General features: G+C 40.0%; 1 long non-coding RNA gene across 2 annotated transcripts; it reads right to left on the bottom strand.

Moving 5' to 3' along the window:
• Positions 1–80: 80 nt before the first annotated feature.
• Positions 81–19788, bottom strand: LOC142827242 (uncharacterized). Of its 2 annotated transcripts, none has more exons than XR_012901841.1 (3): positions 19693–19788; positions 14700–14810; positions 81–328 (listed from the first exon to the last, which is right to left on the bottom strand). It is a non-coding gene; the product is annotated as an uncharacterized LOC142827242 (long non-coding RNA). The 2 variants fall into 2 exon arrangements; XR_012901842.1 differs by lacking the exon at positions 19693–19788 and adding an exon at positions 16304–16535.
• Positions 19789–24932: the final 5144 nt, after the last annotated feature.

The raw sequence follows: 24932 nt of genomic DNA, 5'->3' as shown, positions 1-24932 counted from the left end.
GCCTTTTATGTATATAAATTGCTTCTGGTACATAGGGGGTCTTTATTCATTTTCAGAAAGACACACAGAAACAAGAAATGGAATATGAACATTATATATTACCAATTTTCATTTAGACAATATTTTACTTTTTCACTTTACTTTTGGAACATACTGTAGCAAATGCTTTTTGTGACACATAAACTTGAGATGCCGTGGAAATATGTGAGGGGAAAAATAAATCTTGACCTTTTTGGCTGCTTTTCCCAATGCTAGGCAAGGCATTATTCTCCCAATTACGAAGAGAATGCATCAAAGGTAAAGGCAGGCATCCAGAAAAACGGGTCAGCTGGTTAAAAAAAAAAGGACAGCAATATTTATAAATAAAATTTTATAAAGACCATATAAACTCTCATTAGTTCTTTTCCTTCCTTATTTCCATCTAATACATTGTCAGGACTTGAGAAAAAAGCTATTATTGCTGGAACAATATTTAAAAATACCCTTTCGAACAGTTGCATTCGTTTTACATTCTATTGCTTTAAAGAACTGTGAATCTTTTTTAGTTTTAGACTGTCAAACAAACAGTCATGCATTAAACATTTTCTTATGCTCTGTGATTAGATACCATGGTGATAGTCACCTTATAAATACTTAACTTGGATAGACTATGTTTGATGGGGAGAGTGCAATATTTTTCCAGACAGAATTAATATACTTATATGCTATATATCCATCTTTCAGTGTGTATCTATTAGTATTTGAACTTATTTGAGTGAAAGCCTGTCTCACCAAACAAGTTAGACAGATGCACAGTTCATGTGTAAAGCTGTAGAAACATGATCAGCTTTTCAGCAATCAAATTTTATTCAGTTCAGAAAGCCAAATTGTAACCTTTCATGTCCAAGTACTCATGCCGAAGGTGGGATACTGTATTTGTAATGGGACATCTGACATAGCAGAGGGACAAAAACCTTCAATAATGTCAGATAAAGTAAAGAGCTACACAAGGATCTGATTGCAACCTTTGTACCTAGAATTACGTATACACAGTTATTTTGTTAATAGATGGACAAAAGCTACATTTCACCTGCATACACAACTAGTACAAACTAGAACAACATGTTTATTGTTATCTACAAATGTCATCTCTGATAAAACCTATGAAGTAAAGAAAGGAATAATTTATAATTATCTAAATTACCCTCAACCCATTTATCTGTAGCTTCTCCAGAAACAATTTCCTCTGAAGATTCAGTCCCCTCAGTACCTTCAAGTTCCAGTCTTCAGTAGTAGAGTTTATTTATTTATTTTGAAATATTTTTACCCTGTCTCTCTATTTAAAATATTTGGGGCAGCTTACAGTGTTTTAAAATACAATATATAAAAAACTAGAATAAAAGACCCCAAGAGGGGGGCATAAAACCTACTAAGATACACTGAGAGGAGGGACACATCCACACCCACACACAAATACATAGAAACTCATGAACCAATAAAAGCATTGGTGTCTTTAGTCTGGTGCTGAAACAATACTAGCGTTGGTGCCAGGCAAATCTCCCACGGGCGGGAGGGAATTCCATACCCTGGGAGCAAAAGTGTAAAAGGCTCTGTTCCGTGTAGATATCAGCCTTACCTCCATAAATGGAGGAACATGGAGCAGAGCCTCCCCAGATAATCTTAATACCTTAGTATGTTTATACGGGAGAAGATGGACCTTCAAGTACCCTGTTCCCAAACCATTTAGGGCTTTATAGGCCATAACCAGAACCTTGAACTGTGCCCAGAAACATATCGGAAGCTAGTGCAGCCGCTGGAGCACCAGCATAATGTGCTCCCAACATCACTACCTTGCCCAGGAGGGAATATTAGTAACTTGGAAATAGTTATTCAAGTTGAGTGGGTCTTGAATATATTCTATCAAGGAACACAGTTCAGTTCTGAATATTCAGAATTGCTTAGTCACAATAGAAAACTGTGGACAAACCATCTATTAAAGAAAATCTCATCAAAATATGTCAGCTATCCTCGCTAGGGTAATGATAATCTGGAACACTGTCTTCATGGAAAAGTGAGTTATGAACATGTGACCAAGTGATTTAAATGGAGTTTAGTTGGTCCTTTTAACACTAGATTAAGATCCCATTGAGAAGTGGATTTCAACTGCTACTGGTGACCCTTAATGAATCTGCATTGATTGAATTGGGAAACAGGTGGAAAAACAGAAACGTCATGTTCTTTGCTGGTGCATAATACTGTTTTTAATCCTTCCATCTGAATGTTGGCAGGACTGACACAGGGGTCTGCCATATGATTCTGACAAGGTCTAAGAGTGCCTCGTGAACAGGAAGGGAAACTCTGGAAGAGGTGGAAGAATGTAAAATCAGTTTGTCATGAGACTCATTCACCCTCCTGTAACAGTATTTGAAGGGCCCTTTCCTCTGGGCCAGTTCTTGCAGTAGCCTGAAATGATCAGAAAGAGGAGGAGCATCACTGTCTCATCTGGTGATGAAGACAAAAAGTGGGCTTGAGAAGTGACTTCCTCCACCTCAGCTTCTACCTTCTCCCTTGCCTGGGGATTTGGGAGCTCTCAAATCTGTAGCCGAAGAGGGTGTCTCCTCATTAGCTGGTATGCCACTCTAGAGGAATGGGAGGCTGGTTGTCTCTGAGGGTATGTCTACACTACAACCCTAGTTCGAACTAGGGTGGTAATGTAGTCAACCGGAGTTGCAAATGAAGCCTGGGATTTGAATTTCCCAGGCTTCATTTGCATGTTGCCGGGCGTCGCCATTTTTAAGTGTCCGCTAGTTCGGACTCCGTGCCCCGCGGCTACACGTGGCATGAGGAGTAACGGTAGTTCGGAATAGGAAGCCTAGTCTGAACTACCTAGTTCATGCTGCATGTAGCCGCGGGGCACGGAGTCCGAACTAGCAGACATTTAAAAATGGCGACGCCCGGCAACATGCAAATGAAGCCCGGGAAATTCAAATCCCAGGCTTCATTTGCAACTCCGGTTGACTACATTACCACCCTCGTTCGAACTAGGGCGGTAGTGTAGACACCCTTAGTCTACCAAGGATAGCCATTGTAACTGGTAGGGGTTATGTGGTATATACTATGCTTGACCAGACCAGAGAAGCTGTGGATTGGGGGAATGACAAGCCTGAAGTCCATATTGAAACTGAAACCCATATTGTAGGTGGGAAGAGCACCAGGAAGCCATGTCTTGTCATTCACTTTACTTAAACTGAGGACAAGAAGGATGATGTATGTCACAAAAATGTTGGTGAGTCCAGGACTCTGGATGGATTCATTACTGGGATCCTAGTACTGAGTAAGTGTGACAGATACAGAAGGTTCTATCATACACCAGAAAGCCAGTGATGCAGAAGGCATTGGCCTCAGAGGTGGTTATTTGTGCTGAGAGGCTTGCATCGATGGGGCTAGAGACACAGAGATGGTGGCAAGAGCAATTGGTGCTTGGTGCACTGGGGTCAATACCAGTGCCAATGTCCACAGCGAAAGAGCCTTCCCTGAGGTAGACTTTCCATGTTTTTCATGTCCGCACAATGCCAGTGCTTCTTTGCCCACGTCCATTGGGTTTTTAGGTAGTCCGACTTGCTCCATTGGGTCAGTATCCTACATGCTCTGGGTTCCAGATTTAGACTACTTTGATACTGTCAGTATCAATGATACTGATCAATTTGGAGATCATTTCAGCTTGATCAAAGTTTGCTACATGGACTCACCAACCTTTTCTGAGCTGCCTTACATTGGAGGCTTGTTTCTCTGGGCTCCCCTCAGAGGGTTGCCAGGAAAACTCCTGCCAGAACTCTGGAAGTTGAACGGCTGACTCCATGAGTAGGAGTTTGAGTCTTAGTTCTCTGCCTTTCTTGGATCTGGGCTTCAGCTGTTCTTTCATGGAATGTGCTTCTCTCCCAGACAGTGAATGCACTGTGAGTCACTGGAGTAGACTCAGTGTAAATGAGAAACTTTTTGAAACCTGGGGGCCAGGCATACCCTTGTCCAGGGGCAACTCTCCCCACCCCCCTCAGGTTGGCAAGGGACAAACCCTCTCTTTTTCTTTTTTTCATGGCCATATAAAATACTCACAAAGTAACAACAAAAATGCCTCAAGGAACTAAAACTTATCACTTCTAAAAGTTATCTAATGTGGATCAGACCCGCCCTTGCAACCGCAGGCAGCTCAGGTGATTCCTACCCCCTGACCTCCCAACCTCCATCTCTATGTCTCATTCCCTAGCCAGGGTCAGTTAAAAAGGAACTGAAGAGGGTTTACCCATCCATGCTGGGTAGCCTTATGGCAGATGAGGAACCAGCATATGCATGGGCTGAATGGACTCTGTTATCAAAGTTGTCCGATCACCAGCGGAGGTATACAGGCACACCTACATAGGAACACCCACAGGGATGGAACATGCCTCAAAAAAGAAGACAAGATTTTCCAATGAACTTTCATTGTCTCCACATCATTATAATTCTATCTTTGGTTTGTTGAGAACTGTGAAAGTGAAAAACTACACAAGTATCATGCTACATTGCATGAAAATATTGTATAAATTGGCACTTTTAAATATTCATTTTCTGGCAGGTTTTGAAATATTTCATTCAAAACTCAGATGTACTTTGGACTTGGAAATGTGGATTTTCTCTAAATACCAATTTGATTGTCATATAGTGGGTGCTTACTAATGAATAAGGATAATCTCTAGGGTTTTTCTTCAGATGCCTATTGTCATAGAATTATGAGTCACATTTTCAGTTTATATTTCTAGTCATTTAGCTAACTGCAAGATTATAGATCAGTATTTCTGTGTAACATTCTAGCAATCCATTTTTGTACACTTACAACAATCTTTATTCTGAAGACAGATGATGGTAAATATTACTGTGAAATGCAGAAAACTTCAATTTACAGATTTGCGTGTAATACATTATTTACAAATACCACTTCTGGTAGCTGCAGATATTTCAATATACAAACTTGGATCATATGTTGGTTGTATATAAATGTATATTTTTTTAAAAGTTTAAATTAATGCAACTTTCATAATATCTCTCATATTGTGCCACACATTTGTGCATATACATTGGGCAAGAGCCTCAGCACTGCTGCAGTGGATTTGTGCTGCTCTGGGAGCATAGGGTACGTCTGTCCTGTGGTGCTATTTTGGAATACTTCTGGTATCCCGAAATAGTTATTCTATGTCTTGACAGCATACCTGTTATTTCAAAATATCTTTCGAAATAACGGGTATTCTATTCCAACATCCCTGTAAACCTTGTTCCATGAGCAGTTTATTTTGAGATTTGGTGCTATGTAGACGATGCCAAATTACAAAAAAAATTATTTTGAAATACACTACACAATTTGCGTAGCTCAAATTGCATAGCTTATTTCAAGCTAAGGGTACATTGTAGATGCATCCATAAGGTTCCATATGGCTGCTTGAACAGATCATCTGAGAATTCCCCACACCTAAGAGAATCTGTGTGGTACAAATCCATTGTGTCTGTTTCTATGCTGTCACCACCTGGATATTAATGGGGAAAAGGAAGGATAGTTAGAGTAGCCCTACACCTGGTAATTCTCAGCTGAGAAAATATCCCCTGGGGTGACCATTGCCTCCCAGAATCAAGTACAGAAACCCTGAATATGTTCTAATTTAAGATGGCCACTGATACAGTGGCGAGAAAGACCAAAGACTGACTAAACGGAAAGGGCTCCATATGACTATATCCCTTCTGAGACCAGATGTTCACCTGATATCCATTTGAGTCTAATAATATTCATTTGGTGTTGGTACAAAGTAGGATTTTACCCAAAATTCTAGGTTTTCGGAGGAGCTCAGCAAACCCCTGTCCATAGCCCCCTTCAGTCCCTACCTCTTCACAATATGCAGAGCCAGCACCTGCAAAGAACACTTCATGATATTCTATGCCAGAAGGGATTACTCTAGAAGCCAGACCCCTCTGGATCATAGGTGTACAAACTGACCCATGTGTGTATTTTTACAGTACCCTTCTGACTAGCAAACTTTGGTTATAAGGTTTTTTTAAAAAGCAGTGTTCTGCCTAACATTGGTCTGTTTTTCTAACTCACCAACAATGACTAAGAAAGTCCTCTTGCACTAAATACACAATAAAGTGTCCTTGAAGGGCTATTAGTAGCATCCTAAAATAATTAATGCTCTTACTTACAATTAGCTAAAATTAACCCTCTTATTAATAGCCCTCTTAACCCAGCATATAGCGATAATAGACTATACCTGTGACATTAGTAATAATCCAAATTATTCACTTATCCCACCATGCAATCTGGGAAAAGTGCATACTTAACAGACAGCAGCTCCTGAGTACAATTTGCACATTGATCAATGGAATAGTTAACGATTACTATTACTGCAATTTTGCCTAGCGAAGTATTGCTTTCAAGATGTGACAAAATTGCTACACAGCTAGCCAGTGAAGCAAACATTGTGCTCAGAGAGAAGTAAGAAAGTTTTGTCTACAAAGATTGTCAGGAAATTACAGATCTCTACACGCTTTTAAGAACAAAGAAGATGAAGAAAAGCTAGCAGTAGAAGAGCAGAAAGCCTTCAGTACTTGTTAAAAATGTTTGGAAGATAGATTTAAGAGAATAGGTATTAGTTCTGTTGAAAAACATATTAGATGTGTTATATGTCAGTTCCTTAATGACAGTAATAGAAGGGCAAATAAATAAAGTGCTAAGGAAATTTAATATGTTTCTCAATAGTGTATTCAATCTAAGAGACTTCCCTCAGTCTTGTCAAGTACTAAAGACAAACTGCCACCAATTTAAAAAAAGGGAAGCTACAAATGAAATTTATGTAAATGAACTAATAGATTTGTTGAAGTTTGCTCATAACAAGGGTAATCTAAATGCATTTTTTATGTAGAAAAGTTAGCCAGTAAACCAGGATCCTCTCCAGTCTCACTGCCCTCTAGAGACTGTATCTATTCTTTAGCCACATTAAATATTGCTTTGGGGGGAAAGTGTTAAGGAGAATATAATTTTATTTCTTTCTTTATTCCTCTTGGGCCATTATTATCCATTATTACCTCTAAATTGGGTGTCAATATTTCAATAGCAGCATAGATACTCCAGCTGCTGAAGTACTCACTAGATAATATACATCTGGCGAATTTTAATCATGCAATTAGAATTTGTCTCCAAGTTACTGAGGAGAGAACGGACTTCTTGTCATAAGCACAGTTAGTTGACAGATAAACAAAACCCACTTTGCAATCTTTTTGTTTTCTCTTAGAAATGGCAGATACTTTATAATTCACATACTTTATAGCAGTTTCAGAGAATAATCTTTTCCTTCCTTGAGTTTGATTGTGAATTGATATATCCATTTATTTTAGTGGTATTGTTTAATGGCATTGGGATTCAATATTTTTAGATACAACATTGACAAAGTAGTAACTGCATCTAAGGCTACGTCTAGACTGCAGGCTTCTTTCAGAAGAAGGTTTTCTGGAAGAAATCTTCTGAAAAAACATTTCTTCTGAAAGAGTGTTCACCCTGGCAAAGCGCATCGAAAAAGCGATCTGCTTTTTTGAAAGATAGCATCCAGATTGAATGGACGCTATTTCACACATAAGCTGTGATTACTATGGACAAAGTGGCCACCAATGCACCTGTGCTTTTTCCTCTTTCCTTTTCTTTCAGAAGAACTCCCTCTTCCCTATCCACACATGCCTTTTCCAAAAGAGCTCTTTCAGAAAAAGGCTTCCTCCTCGTAGAAAGAGGTTTAGCAATGTTGGAAAAACCCCTTTGTTCTTTCAATTTTTTTTTGAAAGAACACAATTGCAGCGTGGACGTAAGTGAAGGGTTTTTTTTTCCAGTAAAATGTCCGGTTTTTTTTCAAAAAAAAAAAAAACCTCTGTGGTGTAGACATAGCTTAAGAGCAAGGGGACTAGTCAGACCTGTACATTTGCCTCCTTGATGGGTCTAGTCAGACCTACATGTACATTTATTCACATGTGTAGATGATGGGGCCCTTAGGAACTGATCCACAGCCCATGGATTTCAATAATCATTAACTGTAATTGGCTTTGAATCAGGCTTTATTCTGTACTATGATTCTGGTTACCTAGGAAATTAACAATTTTATAAGAGCAGTCAGAATCTGTGTACATGTGCTTTTCACCAATACAAACTTAAAACTCACCATTACAACAATGAATTTGTATAAACAAATTAGGTACTATTAATATAGATGTTGACAGGTCCTCCTACCGAAGATGTCCAAAGAAAGCATCCTTTGTGTAAAATATATATGACTTGTGCAAAGATAATGTTTTTAGTATAAAAAAAGCTAAAACTAACTTTTATGAACAATTAATTGTATCACTTGAAAGTGAATAGTGTCAGAAATACTTTCTTACATATCCTGAATTTCAAAATGCAGACTATCAAAAGTAATAGCACTTATTTCCTCTCCTCTTTAGAAATTGTAATATCCAGTGTGGGGTTTTTTTCCCCCCCTCTAGATTTGCTATTATTCTGCCACAGGAAAATAGTTTCTTCTGCACTGGAAAATTCATTCTGATTAAATTAAATGGTAACTCATAGCTGGAAGTGGTTAGTAGGTAATATGGTCATAAAGCATGTCGGGTTGATTTAATGTGCTAGGAATTAAAGTGCAAGAAGGTGATCAAGTCTGCAGACCTTGGAATACATCAGATCCAGAACATGTAATATAAAGAGATGATTCTTTTCTCCCTCTACTGTGACAGCTGGAGAGTACATAGATCTAAAAGGCCCTAGTGCCTCTCTCTGCTTAGCGGAACTCAACTATCCCGCCATTATATTGGCATGGCTCCCCCCTGCACCTCAAGTAATTTGATGTTTTTTGCTGCAGCTCTACAACTTTAAATGGAGTGTACACATGGCTTGAGTAGAGTGAACATATGTAACAACACACCGCTTTATGTATGCCTGTGAAATGCACAGTAAAAGTGAAAAGAGCATAAAGCAACCATGATGAATAATAACAGATATAAATACTTATATGGCAAAATCATAAAAATTCAGACAGAGCTGAAGAGCCAAAATACCTCTTCTTAGCCTTTGAAATACCCCACTACACTGTAATTGGTAGATTTCCTTATGCTTCCAACAGTTCTGATTCATTGTGTCTGTACTGTATTTTTATTATTTTTAAAAAGTTCTACGGCATCAGTCACATATCAGACATAAACTATATATATTAAAAGTGTTTGATCAGTAGGATGCTCTGGACTTCCTATATCCAGGGTTATGTGCTGCTATCTAAAGAGTATTTTTAGCAGTCAAACCAATTGTTGGCTACAAGTGGCAACCTTGGATTTAACGAACAATTTTCCTAGCCATATTCAGCACAACAGGACTACTTCAAAAATCAAACTACTGTGTGCGAAACAAATATATCTTGGTACAGTTCCAATATAAACCACGTTTTAGAGACAATCATCCTGCTATGGGCATACCCTTCTAGAAGGAATCAAATTCTTTCTAGAAATATTAACATTCCTTGAGCCTTTGTATTACTTAGAAATTTTTGTAAGCCACATCAGATATTTTAAATCGAGAGGCTGGGTAAAAATATTTTAAATAATTAAAATAAAATAAATAAATAGCAGAGTATATTCTTCAATATATATTTCTGTAGATAAATGATGGATTTCAGTTTGACAGCATGTATAGCATGGATACAAGATTTTTATCTGAAAATGGACTACATTCAGTTGCCTTTATTATGATGCACAGGGTAATCACTGGGCTGATTAAACTGCTTCTGGAGGGTTGTTTTGAATGTGTTAATATAAATTGTGTTCATATGCAGGAATACTCTGGAGCCTCTCTGGCTTTAGCGTCAACATGTTTGGCAGATATTCTTTTTGTCAAAATTCTACTTATATTGCAGGCTTCAGGTGTTGCAGGTGAATGTATTGAACCTCTAATGGGGACTGACACTTTTGATGAGGTGCTATAGAGCATGTAAAGTTCACTATATTCTGCTACCTTTGTAAATTTCTTTTTTGTTTCTTTTTTGTGCTAGAGATATTATCATAAAACACCTATACCATTCTAGATTTTTTTAGCCTGCCCTGTAAGTTTGGATCCCTTAAATGCTCTGCTACTGCCTGGACATCGATGGCCAGCAAACAAGCAGGCACTACAAATCTCTATGTTAAGCAGCTATACTTTAGCAGTCTGATTATAGCAGCCTTCTTGTTACACCTGAACAACATCTGGTTACTAATATCCAAGTGATTTTCAACTTGCTCCTAGTCCTGAGTTTTACAAAACTATGGGTATGGCTACACTAGCCTCCTAGTTCGAACTAGTGAGGCTAATGTAGGCATTCGAAGTTGCAAATGAAGCCTGGGATTTAAATATCCCGGGCTTTATTTGCATCTTCCCAGCCATGTGCCATTTTTAAATCCCCTAGTCCGAACTAACTGCCCGCGGCTACACGCGGCAGTCAAACGTTAACTCAAACTAGTTTGAGTTAACGTTTGACTGCCGCGTGTAGCCGCGGGCAGTTAGTTCAGACTAGGGGGATTTAAAAATGGCGCCCGGATGGGAAGGTGCAAATAAAGCCTGGGATATTTAAATCCTGGGCTTCATTTGCAACTTCGAATGCCTACATTAGCCTCCCTAATTCAAACTAGGGGGCTAGTGTAGATATACCTTATGTGTTCTGCAATATCGAGTGCTTTCCTGGGCCGTTGAGAAGAATAATAAGTTTCATTTGCTCCTCTAAAGAGTCGAAACCCAGAAGCTTGACACATTAACTAGAATTAATATTGTCTTTGATTCAAATGCAGCATGGGGTTCAAGTTGATTAAAAAATAAATCAATTGTATTGACAGTAGTGTTGCCAAGTAAAAGGAATAAATGTAGAGTTGGCTACATGCAAATTAATGAGAAAACAAGCATCTAAAAGTCTAAACATAATCCAGAAAGTTACAGCCCTTGATTCAGATGGTTTCTCACCCATCACTTTTTGTCCATTATGGCTCACTGACTGTTAGTCAGGATCTTTCAGAGAAATATCCGAGGTGAACCATTGCTTGGGGCTCTTTGCCTTTCTTCTCTATAGTCCAGTGAACCTTGTAACCCTCCTAAATATATTTAATTCAGGGCGTGAGAAAGGAGACCTAGAATTTGGTGGAGTTGGTTTTTTGCCCATTGGTGTTTGCTAAAACATGGTTTCATCTGTTCTTGCCTTCTCTGATGCAAATAAATGGCCACTAGACTTGTGATTGCTAATCTTCTCTGACTCCTGGTTGGAGGCATCAGTATGACCTTTGTCTGGGAGAAACCTTTTTACCTACTCCCCAGATTTGTCTGTCAAGCACAGTTTGGTTCTGCATTTCTGTCATATTTGTGTGTTCCTTTGGACATTTACCTTACATGCTAGGGACCGTAAAATCCCAGTTAATAGGTTAACTGGTTAAAACATTAGTTTACCATAACTGGTACGCAATAACTGATTAACCATTCACATTCCAAATATATATATAAATATATATCTGGGATAAGGGATCTTTCGGAAAAGGCTTTATTTTCTGAAAGATCCGCGTCTAGACTGGCGCTTTTTTCCGGCAAAGCTCCTTGCCGAAAAAAAGCAGCAGCCATTTTTATGCTAATGAAATGGGGGAGATTTAAATCCCCGCTTCATTAGCAATTGCGATACGTCTAATTTGCATCCCTTTTACGAAAAAGGGATGCAATCTAGACATAGCCCATGTGAGAATACTTTACATGGTACCTATCAGATATAGTTTATGTCACTAATGAATGGGGATACCCAGAACTGGTCATCTGAAACTCACTAATAAATACCACTGAGCAATTTACCTTAAGTGTACACACCCACAACATTAAATTGGTAAAAACGCTCACTACAATTCCAAATGTAATACATACAAATATACACCTTTGCAGTGGCCTGATTTTAGTTTGGCATGATGAATGGGCTGTTCTGAGTACATGTTGAATGGATGTGGACAGTCAATCAGTATCTTGATGACAGGCTCACTGACTCAGGTATGGATGGGTGGGATGTATAATGAAACTTCTGGTCTCTAAGGGGTTGATGGACAGAGTAGATTGCTTATATGTAGGTTTTCTGTCTAAGTGGAGAAAAAGTGTTTCTTTACTATCTGCCAAGAATTAAATATGACATGAACTCTTGGCCACAATTGATTGGATATGTGTTTAATCTCTAGTCTGTATATAAAAGATAAATGGTAAAATGTTGGCATCTCTGATTTATAATTGTTGCATAGACTAGATGATGTTTGGAGGCTCTAGTCAGTGGATCATAAGTGGTAGACCTGTGGTGGTTTGTGAGTTGTGGCTCACAATGGAATATGTATGGTGAAGAGTGGGATGGGTGGACGTGGTGTTTCTGAGCTATGGGTTGATGTTGGGGTGAGATGTGGAAATAATTAAAATTGGCTTTAATTAATGCAATTTGATCTTTTGTATCTGTATATTTCTCACATCATATGACTGTGAGGATACCTGCATGTTTATTTTTCTCCTGTTACTGTTTATTTGCATATTTTAAAGTGTTGATTTTGTTTTATTTGCTTTTTTATGTAATGTTCGAGTGTGTGTATACAGTATACATACACACACCCAGTAGCAACTTTAACTTATTTTAGCAAGGTTTTTTTGCCAGCTAATATATGTATGTTCACTTTCTGTTGTGTCTGATGGGGATAACTGGGCATAGCTTGAGGAAAATAAGAATTGACACAAATCTTTACCCATCTGCAAGAAAGAACAATTTGAAATGAATGTGGAAAAAATATTAATTTTATGCTTCAGTTACTTTTACTATTCAAACATAGTACCATGGCACTGTAGTGATATAAACTGAAAAAATCTTGCTTATCCATTTTTCTACCTAAGTCTGTTTGACTTTTTTTTTCAACCTCAGTCTTTGTTTTACATATAAATTAAAATTCAGTTCTCTTGTTATTCACAAGTCAGATGGGTCCACATATACAATATTGTGCCTGGCAGTTTTCACTGCAAGAGTTAGATAGGCACTTCAGAGGCTTACATGTATTATCATTTATTGCTTGCACATTCACAGTATGCTTAGGTTACAGGATAGGTTTAGGATAAAAAGGACAGAAGAATACTTGACACACTAAAAGAAGACAGGATCACCCTCTGTCAGAATAACATGGGACTCTGAGAGAAACATCTGTGGCAGTTCTTATTCTGCATTGACTTCGCTCCATGATGCACATTCCTTTACTACACATCTTCAGAGGAGGTGCATTACCCAAAATTTTCCCTGTGCATGACTGTCCCTGGAACTCACATTAAAAGGAGGGTCCCCGTTACATTAAAAAATAATGAAAGCCCTGCAACATTTGGTGGGGGATAAATAATGTTCACACTTACCCCCGTGACCTTATATGGTTGCCAACTTTGTACTTGCTCAAAACCAAATACCCTTGCCTGCCTCTGTCCTGATCTCTCTCCAAGGCTCTGCCTCTGCTCATTTCATCCTGCCTTCCTCTGCTGCTCACTGTCCCCACCCTCCTCCCATTCCCTCATTTTCACTAGACTGTCTTAGGGGCTAGAGTGTGGGAGGGGGGTTAGAGCTCTGACTGGAGGTTCAGGATCTGGAATGGGGTCAGGAATGAGGGGTTAGGAGTGAAGGAGAGGGCTCTGGCCTGGGGAATGAGGTATGGTCTGGGGAATGAGGTAGAGTTTATTTTAGACAGATCCTTGTGTAGACTGCTTTTTTAAAAAAAAAACTCCGTTTCGAAAAAAAGTGGCAGCCATGTTTATGCTAATGAAGCACAGAATATTTAAATCCCTGCTTCATTAGCAATTTCAATGTGCCTAATCTACATCTCTCTGTCGACAGAGAGGTGTAGTCTAGACACACCCTGTGTGCTGAGAGATAATGGAGGCTAGCAGGAAGCCTACCAGCTGTGCTGAGCAGTGCTGCTAACATCACAGTCAATGGCCTGGCTAGCGGTGCTGACCAGAGTCACCAGGATCACTTTCTCAACTAGTGTTCCAGTTAATAATTGGAGATCTGGTCACTCTATGTCCTTACTATTTTTCCCTGTCTCCTCAATTCAGACTAGGACACAGTTCTAGCCAGAGCCTCCTTGGTGCCATAGCAGGGTGGTGGGGGGAAATACATAGTGGCAACTGTCCCCATCCATTCCTTCCATGCTAAACAGAAGAAATCAGGTTTGATTTCTGTATGAAGGTCTGTTGAGATACTTTCTGGCCCCATGATTAAAATGGAGGGATACTAGGCCACTACAGATATATAGATTTTTTTTAAAGATTAGTAACCAGTAAGCAGAAACATTCAGAACTTTTCTCATATACTCAAATAATAATTGTAATCAGCCCTTTTCTGATCAGATTGTAGCACCTTGATTAAAATAGGTTCTTCTTCACATAAAAATTCTCATGTGCTGTCTTTGACCAAATCTGTTTGTAGAATGAGAAGTTAATTGGTCAAGCTCTTTGTCATTCATGAGATTTTTAAAAAAACAACCAGTGCCTTTTTTTTTTAAAGAAAACTGTTTATGTTCAGTAATAGATCAAGAATGACTGGAGGTAAAAACTTCACACTTGTTTTTGTACACCAATTGTCAGTGAGGATTAGAGCAAAGGTTTTACTTACTGAAGGCATTCTTTGCATATGTTATACTTCCATGACAGGCAGGGTCATCTTTAGGATTTATGGGGCCCCTATTCAGTACTATTAAACTGGTGCCACTATGCCTGGCAGCAGCTGAAAGAGATAAATGTTTTTAGAGATGTGATTTTATAATCTTCAGCAACACACTAATGAAATATTTAAAACAAATTGTAAATTCAGGTCCTGTAGAGTAACACAGTATATTCAGAAACCGACAGTATGTACCTGGGGTTGGTAAAGGACTGGTAAATGGTTTTATCATCAATTGAATGGCTTTTTCACAAGCCCAATATTCTGTTAATAGATCTTACATGCTTTTTCACTTTTAAGATAACTAGATCCTCTCCTGAGGAAGCAGAGCCACAAAAGACGTAGGTGGGTGGACATTAAGACCCAGTGGTGCCCCCAAAGTTTTGGGTGCCCTATACAACTGTACATTCTGCATATGGGTAAGGACTACCCTGATGACACGTCTAATGAATATTGCAGACCTAGCTGCCCCCCCCCCCTTCAGTTACAACAAAGCTTTAAGAACATAAGAACAATCATACTGGGTCAGACAAAAGATTCATCTCCCTTTGTGATGGTGGCCAATGCCAGGTGCTTCAGAAGGGATGAATAGAACAGATAAATGGCAAATCACTCCACCCTCCCTTTCTGGCACTGTCATTGGGAAGATGTCCTTTGAAATGTATTTTGAGCACAAGGTTTGTCAGTTTGTCATGAAGATTGCTTGTGATTCTTTTCTGACAATCTTTCTCTGATCTCTGCTTCTCTGTCTCAGTAGCTAGCTGCTGGGGACTTCTACTCAGGCTTACCCTCTGAAAGTCCCCACCTTGACCAATCCCTGACTTCCGTCACTGCATCCTTGACCGTGCAGAGCACTTGAGCACAGGTTTGAGAGTACTTCTATTCCACAAAGCATGACATCACGTGTTTAACTCTGAATGCATGCTTTGATCACATTACTTTTGATGGAATTAGGCATGTGCTTAAAAAGCATGTGATTATATCCTTCCCTCAACAGGGAGGCTTGTCTGAATCAGGGCAATAGCTAATTCGTCATTCCTTGTACACGCCGTTAGCCAGGAAAATAGCACATAATCTAGATGCTTCTCAGCACCGTTCCCTGCCAGGTAGTGAATCTCAAACGCAAAGAGCCCAAATTCATATAGATGCTATGGGAAGGTTGCCTATGGAGAACAAAGTATGCCACATTGGCTGGGTTCCCTACTTGCCTCAGGCTTACAGACATTTTCATTAAATGACTACAGAGTTGCTTCCCTCTGCAGTGTGTGAAGAAGGGGAGCATTTGGCTTTTAATTTGAAATCAAAGTTTCTATTCAAGAACAGTCACAAATCTTCATAGGGATACACAGGTTTTCCCAGGCATAGAACATTGTAATGTACCCCAGAAATCACTCATTTTAATGATAGCTAGGGTATGCATTGCCATGGCAACATATCGCTTATTTACAACGTAGCAACACAAATTATATTATGCCACTCACAGTAGTACTCTTGGCAATTATATTGTCAGGCAACAATAACAACAAATTGCTGAAAACTAAACCAAATGAATATACCTTGCAGCGTGAACAAACTCAGGCTTTGGTGGCCTGACAGGAGGAATGAGCTCCAAAAGCCTCATAGCTCATTGGTCCTGGAAATTTCAAGCCTCATAACTAACAGCAACAACATGTCAGTCATCTTAGTGCTATGAAGGACAGGCCGAAAGCAATCATACAGCTAGCAAGATCCCATGCTAAGGAAGATGCTTGCCTATAACCCAATTCAGCACCCTGAGTGCAGAGGAAGAATTCTGTTAGGAGGTAATAACTAGACAAAATAAAGTCAGGCAATGTGGGACAATATATTAAGACAATATAGTATAGGAATGAAAACTACTCTTTCTCCTTTCATATTTCTTTCTGCCGAGTAATAGCTTTACTCTACTTCAGCTGAAGTAAGGTTTGAGAAGGTTATTTATGTAATTAGCTTTTTCTTTTCATGTGGAAGTTGTTTTTATACCTCATTATTAATATATGTTATGGCAGAGCTACATAACTCCAATCAGGAAGCAGTATTCCCATTATGCTAAGAACTGAACCAATGGTGACGTCTAGACTGGCATGATTTTCCGGAAATGCTTTTAACGGAAAAGTTTTCCATTAAAAACATTTTCAGAACAGAGCGTCTAGATTGGCACAGACGCTTTTCTGCAAAAGCACTTTTTGCAGAAAAGCGTCCGTGCCAATGTAGACGCGCTTTTCCGCAAAAAAGCCCCAATCGCCATTTTTGCGATCAGGGCTTTTTTGCGGAAAACAAATCTGAGCTGTCTACACTGGCCCTTTTGCGCAAAAGTTTTGTGCAAAAGGACTTTTGCCCGAATGGGAGCAGCATAGTATTTCCACAAGAACACTGACAATCTTACATGAGATCGTCAGTGCTTTTGCGGAAATTCAAGCGTCCAGTGTAGACAGCTGGCAAGTTTTCCCGGAAAAGCAGCTGATTTTCTGGAAAAACTGGCCAGTCTAAACATAGCCAATAAGTAACATGGAAGACAATCCCTCCTTGCCTCACAATTCGTTCTATACAAGCAGACACTTGCACACATTGACCAAGAGAATCAAGTGACAGAATTAGGGCTTAGGTATCAAAAAGGGACACCTCATGTGGATGAAACACACAAACAAAATAAAGTAGATTACTCAGGAGAAAGATGAAACAATAAAACAAAATGTAACATAAATGCAGAGCTTGCAACTTGCTTAACAATTGCCACATCTAATTACACAGGGTTAAATCTAACATGGGCCTTATTTTTTCGTGAAGAGTGAGAAGAAAGCTTTATGGTATGCTAAAAAAATCCTCTATACAAAATGAACAGTTAAATGTTCAATTTTTTAAGCTTAGAAAGCCATTGGCTCTTGCTGTGATACAGTCTGTCCTAAAAAATGGATTTCATGCTTTACAAAGATACGTCATATACCCCAGAGATGTGCCAAAATACCCAAAAAACATTTGAACAGCCAGTGATCCATGCCAGATGATCTTTACCAATTCTCTGTTCACCTCTGTTCATTGCTTACATTTTTGGGAATTTGATCTTTTCTGCTTTCATAGATAGTTATGACTAATAGTTTAAAATATTTTCTAACATCTTTTGATACAGCCTTTTATGGCAGGTTACATTGATGCAGCAATGATTCCCATTCTGTTTTTTTCTCCAGTTATGGTATATTAATGTGGGTGGACTAAACGGGCAATATGTTCAGTGCAGTGTGAAGGGTGTTTCATACCGAGTTACCATTAATTTAAAAAAAAGAAATTAGTGTGGCTATTTTCTTGTGCTCCAATAACATTAATATTTAGCATTTTTCATTTTCCAACACTTTTGCAAACAGCACCTGTTACTACAATAAGCTTACAAAGTACCTTACAGTTGTTGGGTGAAACTAAGGGCACATCTAGACTACAGGGTTTTGTCGACAGAAGTTTTGTCGACAGATACTGTCGACAAAGCTTCTGTAGACAAAGAGCGTCTACACTACATTCAGTTCTGTCGACAAAGCAAGCTGCTTTGTCGACATGGCAGTGTAGACGCAAGGACAGTTTACATGCAATAACGCCTTCTGTCGACAGAACTCTGTCGACAGAAGGCGTTATGCCTCATGAAATGAGGTTTACCAGTGTTGACAAAACTGCTGAGTTCTGTCGACGTTGTGTCGACAGAACTCAGCGGTAGTGTGGACGCAGGTATAGTTTTGTCGACAAAAGTCCACTTTTGTCAACAAAACCCTGTCATCTAGACACACCCTAAGACTCAATCTATATTTTCCAAACTGAGGGCATAAATCTGGGCACCCAGATCTGAATTCAGATGCCCAAATCAATGGGTTTGATTTTTTTTTAACGGCACTCAGCAGCGGCTGACGTCAATAGCTGATGGGGATGCTTGTTTTCTCAGACTGTCTAGATACTTTATTTAGGAGACCCTAACTTTGAATCACTGAAATCTGAAAAGTTTGGTGCCAGCTTGTGAACGTAAAAATGATGAGCTCCCTCAATTCTTATTGGATATGATGGGAATTTAGTACGCTCAGCACCTTCCAGTATTGAACTCCAAATATTTCAAATTTGACTCTTGAAGCCACTAGAGCTTTGATATAAGAGCAGAGCAAGTAGGTTTTATTTGTGCTTGCTGTTTATCTACCACTGGCAGGTATCCAAGGATTGAACACAATATCTGCTTCTTTTCAGGTATGAGTACAGATCACTCCACACTGTTAGTGATACAAGAGGTAATTGTTTTGCTCTTGATAACTTAGGGGAAAAAGGATGAAATTATACTCCTGGTTTGAGAGGGTTTTCTTTGAACATTATGCCTCAGAGAGCAGCAAAAGGCTGAAATCGCTATTAATTATGTAATATTCACAACCCTACAGTGAACACCAACACGATTCAATCATTTTCCCATCAATGTGGTTGGCATTTGCCATATTTTCTACACTTACACTAGTTGGCACTCAAGTAAATTAAACTGGAATACACTGACAATTTCCAGTAGAGACTGATGATGTTGAGAGTCCCAAGTTCTAAAAATAAGGCCCCTTTAAGGTAAGTGCTGACAACTTGACACGTGGAAATTAGGTGCCTTTAAAATATTTCAAGTTGGGCACCTGAATACTGACGCATCCAGAATCACTAGCTACTTTGGAAAATCTTGGCTTAATTGTTGATACTTTAAGGCTGTTAAACTATAAAATGTGTATTTGACATTGAATAACATTATACAAAGCTCATCACTAGGTTCTGAAGCACACATGGTACTCATGATAATGTTTGCTGAGGGCTAAAGCATAGGAACAGTTGGCTGGGTCCAAATAGTTCTGTACCACACCACTGATTGTGTTTCTCTTTGACTGTAAAACTGGTTTCCAGGAAGGGCACAAATGATCAAGAACAGGCTGACCTGCTTCTGAACTCTCCACAGGCTCTCTTAGCTTGAACAGATGCTTTTAGATCAATTCAAGCGGAGACTGACCTTCCCGAGCTGTCTCCATGGAAAAGAGGAAAAGAAAAGATTATTCCATTTTTTAAAGTCTTCTGTAGTAGAAAAGGAAATGGATGTCAAGTGACAGCCGGTTAGGCAGGGTGTGTAGAGAGAGGGCCTCCGGCCAAATTCTGAACAGTTATTTTTTTAACTACCTTTTGTCCTCCTCCAATGAATTGTTAAAATTCTCTGTTCTTTTCTCTTGTAGATGGTTTCTGACAACTTTGCTTTTAGCTGACTGATTGCATATGGTTCTTATAGCTGATCTCTGTAAAGTTTATTGTAAACTTTGCTGGGAACTGTCTTTGATAGAAGAATAGAAGTGCCACTTATCTACTGCGTTTTGCTATTTTATTGATGAACACTATGTCAAGTTTCAGCCTACCAAATTTGCAGCTATGGAAATACTTGTCTTTTTTGTGCTTTTGCCATATACTCCTCAGCTTTCACAGGGGTGTAACTCAAGAGGGAGATGCAAGGAGATCAAAAGATTATTTCATGAAGATCATGCTATTGCCTCCCTTACTTTTGAATTGCCTTCAGAGCTGGACAACTGGAGAGAGGTGGTTGTAATGCTGACCAGGTACCCAGCAGCAGTGCAAATGTAAGGGTAGTACCCATTACCATGTCACCCTTACCTCTGTACTGCTGCTTTCCAAGCTAGGTGGCCAGAGAGCAGCAGATACTAACTAAGGACCCAGCTCTGCAGGCAGCAGTGCAGAAGTAAGGGTGGCAATACGATACCATAGCAGCCTTACTTCTGAACAACTGCTGGAGGTAGCTCTGCCTTCAGAGCTGAATTCCTGGCCAGTAGCCACTGCTTTCTTAGCTGTCCAGCTCTGAAGCAATGCTGCTGCCAGTAGCTGCTCAGAAGTAATGGTAGTAATACCATAGCCCCCTTACAATAACTTTGTGACCCCCCAGCCTCCGAACTCAGTTTTGGTCATAATAACATAAGAACGGCTATACTGGGTCAGACCGAAGGTCCAGCTAAGCCAGTATCCTGCCTGCTGACAGTAGCTCCAGAGGGCAGAGGGAGTGAACACAACAGGTAATTATCATGTGATCCCACACCTGTCATCCATTTCCAGACAAACCGAGGCTAAGGACATCATTCCTACCCATCCTGACTAATACCCATTGTTGGCCCTTACCTCCATGAATTTATCTAGCTTTTTTCTGAATCCTGTTAAAGTCCTAGTCTTCACAACATCCTCTGGCAAGGAGTTCCACAGGTTGACTGTGTGCTGCATGAAGAAAAACTTCCTTTTGTTTGTTTTAAGTCTGCTACTATTAATTTCATCTGGTGACCGCTAGTTCTTATATTATGGGAACAAGTAAATAACTTTTCTTTATTTACTTTTTCCATACCGGTCATGATTATATAGACCTCTATCATATTCCCACTTAGTCTATGCTTTTCTAAGATGAAAATTCTAAGACTTTAAAAAAAAAATTCATATGGAACCTGTTCCAAACTCCTAGTAATTTTTGTGGCCCTTCTCTGAACCTTATCCTATGCCAATGTAACTTTTTTGAGATGAGGCTGTGATGGGCAGGGCCCGTCCCTCCCCCTGAGACCAGAGGAGGGGGAGACTTCTGGTCTGGGGACCGACCGATGCGCTCCCCCTCCCCCCCGGTGCTGTTGCACATGCGACCGGAGCCATGCACCATGTTTAAAAGTGGCCCTGGCTCAGCTGAGGGAGGAAGGGCAAGTGGCTGGCGGCACAGAAGCCGGCATAGAAGCGGATGGTGACACCAAAGCCGGCAGGGAGGCAGATGGCAGCATAGAACCCTGCAGGGAAATGGATGGGGGGGGGGGGAGCAGAGAGCCCCGAAGAGATCCGTGAGGCCCTACAGGGGTCACGACCCAGAGGCGAGCAGCGGGGAAGAACCAGCGTCCACCGGGGCTGGCATCCCTCTCCCCCAAACACAACAGCCAGTGGTGGAGTATCTAAGACTGTAGGAGCGGCCCCAGGACAGGGGTGTTGGAGGACGGCACTAAACCCCCCCCTGAGAGGGGTGGTGAGTAGCAGATACACGGCTCACCATTCAGGTAAGGTCATTGCAGCCTTACTTTAGGGTCCTGGGGCTGGAGCCCGGAAGTTTGGGAGGGTCCGGGTTCCCCTACTCTACACAAACTGATTACCAGCAAGCCCGGGAGAGAGACTTTAAACGGACCAGTTTTCTGGTCCAATTTAATCACCACGGGACTCAATCAAGCGACACGGAAAGGGACGCCTGATCCAGGCAGGGTCAATAGCCCAGTAGCAGGGAGTCGTGGCAAGGGATGGACAACCCGTTGGGGAGTAGGCTACCATACAGGTAGTATGTCCTTGGTGTGCATGTAAGCCGCTCCCCAGAGCCTGGCAGGACTAGAGTAAAGTTTGGATCAGGGCCCTCCGAGCCGTCGTTGAGAGCACCTCGATCCTACATCCCCCACAAGCGGGGGATAGATACTTGACAGAGGCCACCACGTCTGCATGCAGTAGTCAAGAGGTGGGCATACCATGGCTTTACATATAGGCAATAAAGATGTTTGCTGGCTTATTTTCTATCCCTTTTCAAATGATTCCTAACATTCTGTTTGCTTTTTTGACTGCCCCTGCACACTGAGTGGATGTTTTCAGAGAACCTTCCACAATGATTCCAAGATCTCTCTCTCGAGTAGTTGTAGATAAATTAGTTCCCATCATATTGTATGTATTGCTGGGGTTATTTTTTCCAATGTACATTAATTTACATTTATTAGCATTAAATTTCATTTGCCATTTTATTGCCCAATCACTTAGTCTGATTAGATCTTTTTGAAGCTCTTCATAGTTTGCTTGGTCTTTACTATCTTGAGCATTTTACTATCATCTGCAAATGTTGCCACTTCACTGTCTCCTCCTTTCTCCAGATTACTTATAAATAAATTGAATAGGATTTGTCCCAGGACAGACTCTTGGGGGACACCAGTAGTTACCTTTCTTAATTCTGAAAAGTTGCCATTTATTCGTACCCTTTGTTTCCTGTCTTTTAACCAGTTCTTAATCCAAGAAAGGACTTTCCCTCTTATCCTGTAACACCTTACTTTACTTAAGAGCCTGTGGTGAGGGACCTTGTCAAAAACTCTCTGGAAATCTAAGTATACTATATCCACTGGATCCCCCTTGTCCACATGTTTGTCCTCAAAGAACTCTAGTAGATTAGTAATGCATGATTTCCCGCTACAGAAACCATGTTGATTTTCCCCCAACAAATTATGTTCAGGTCAGGACTCCTACAATTACAGCACTAACATTTCTGATTTAAATAGCTGAAATAATGAAACTTACCATTTTTAATGTCCTATGATTGTGAAAATGACAAAAATGGACTGTGAGTTAGGCAGGATCCTACTTATAACTCTTAAGACTGTGAAGGCACTATACAGCCCTATTAATTTGCTACCTTAATAGCAGCTAGGTACTTCACATAATTTCTATTGGAAAGGCTCTAAATTTGCACTGAAGTTATATTCTAGAGCAGAGGTGGGGAACTTCAGGCCTCGGGGGCTGGACGCTGCCCCAGGCTTGCTAGGATCTAGCCCCTGAGGCTTAACATTGTGTAGACTGTGCTGGCACTCCAGCCCCCCAGTCACCCACCCACAGGGCTGGAGCACAGAAAATCTACTAGCCTGCCCTCTCCTCCCCCAGGCATTGGTGTGCAAGAGGAATGTGGAGAATGTTTTCTCCTCACTATGCTTCTCACTTGTGTGTGGCCCCCGACTGATTTTTCTGTGGGTCAGTGACCCCTGACCCAGAAAAGTTTCCCCACCCCTGTTCTAGAGCTAGAAACGAGATTTATACCGTTGAAATATGGGATATCCTGAACTACTCAATTGGACTTTAAATATTCTATATGGTGCCTCCAGAGCCCTTTAGAGTTCAAATGAAAGTAACCAACTTTATAGGTGGAATGATGAAGGAAAAAATGCTAATAGCATTTCATAAATCTCTCTAACTATTCCTAAAATTCACTTTCTGTAACATATGATTTATATGAAATACATCATGATGAGATATGCAGTGAAAAGATTTTATTGGCACCAGTTTGGGATGATCTGCAAACTTACTTTAAACTTGACCAGTCCTGAATGTTGTGGCTATCCTGAAAGCATGTCAATAAAACCTTTGATATTGATATATGGGAAACAGTTAAAAGAATATCAAGGTTGCAAATTCCCAGATTCAAAATTTAATACATACCAAAATTAATGTTGATGATTGCCTATTGCTTTTCAAAATCAGGCAACTGCTTTAGTTGCCTAAACATATATTAAAGAGCCTAAATTCCTGCTTCCAAAAATGTTCTTGAAATTAGTAACTATGCTCAGTAAGTCCCCCAACTTCATGTTTACAAAAGCAGTTATCATACAATATATGTTGATTTGCTCAGACAAGAAGGGAGAGCTGTGAAAGTGTGGCTACTTTCTCTTCAGAATAAAAGGTAGCCATTGCAACTGCACCCTTGAGATTTGCAGAGGTTTGAGAAAACTCCCATTGATGGTGAGGAAAAAGAGTCTACTGCCGTGCTGTCCAACATGCTAGCCACTAGCTACATGTGGCTATTTGGCCGGTACTTTTGCCTGGATTAGCTCCTCAGTGTCCTGAAGAAAAAGGTTACTTTAAAAAAACAAACCTAGATTCCCCTCCCCCCTTTTATCCACTATATAAATACTGAGAACTTCTACTCTATCAATGTGTGTTCCCTCACTTGAGGTTAGACTGAAAAATGTGTGTGTTTACTTTTCTAATGAGAATGTACTTCTAAAATATTCCCCAGTGAGGATGAAAAATCTCTGTTTATTTTTATGAAAGTAGTATGAAACCTGACACTCTTCTGTCTCCTCCCCCTTTTTTTGGTTTTGCTCTGCATGATAGCATGACCCTAAGCATTGTTATTTCTCCCTTCAACCCATATAGCACCAATAAACTTACAAAGATCAAAGAAACGTTATCTCTCTTCTACATCATCAAACCAAGCCACTGAAGACTGTTATGATACACTAGGCAACACTTTTTCCTTGAAGCACATTATGGCTCAGTGTGGCAGAATACCCATAGAATATTACATTGTTGCCTTAAATACCAAATGTGTTTATCATGATTAATATTTTTGCAGTGAACACTGAA

Source organism: Pelodiscus sinensis, chromosome 2 (assembly GCF_049634645.1).
Source record: "Pelodiscus sinensis isolate JC-2024 chromosome 2, ASM4963464v1, whole genome shotgun sequence".
NCBI classification, from domain to species: Eukaryota; Metazoa; Chordata; order Testudines; family Trionychidae; genus Pelodiscus; species Pelodiscus sinensis.
The sequence above is the reverse complement of the archived record's forward strand: the minus strand, read 5'-3'. Positions and strand labels throughout refer to the sequence as shown.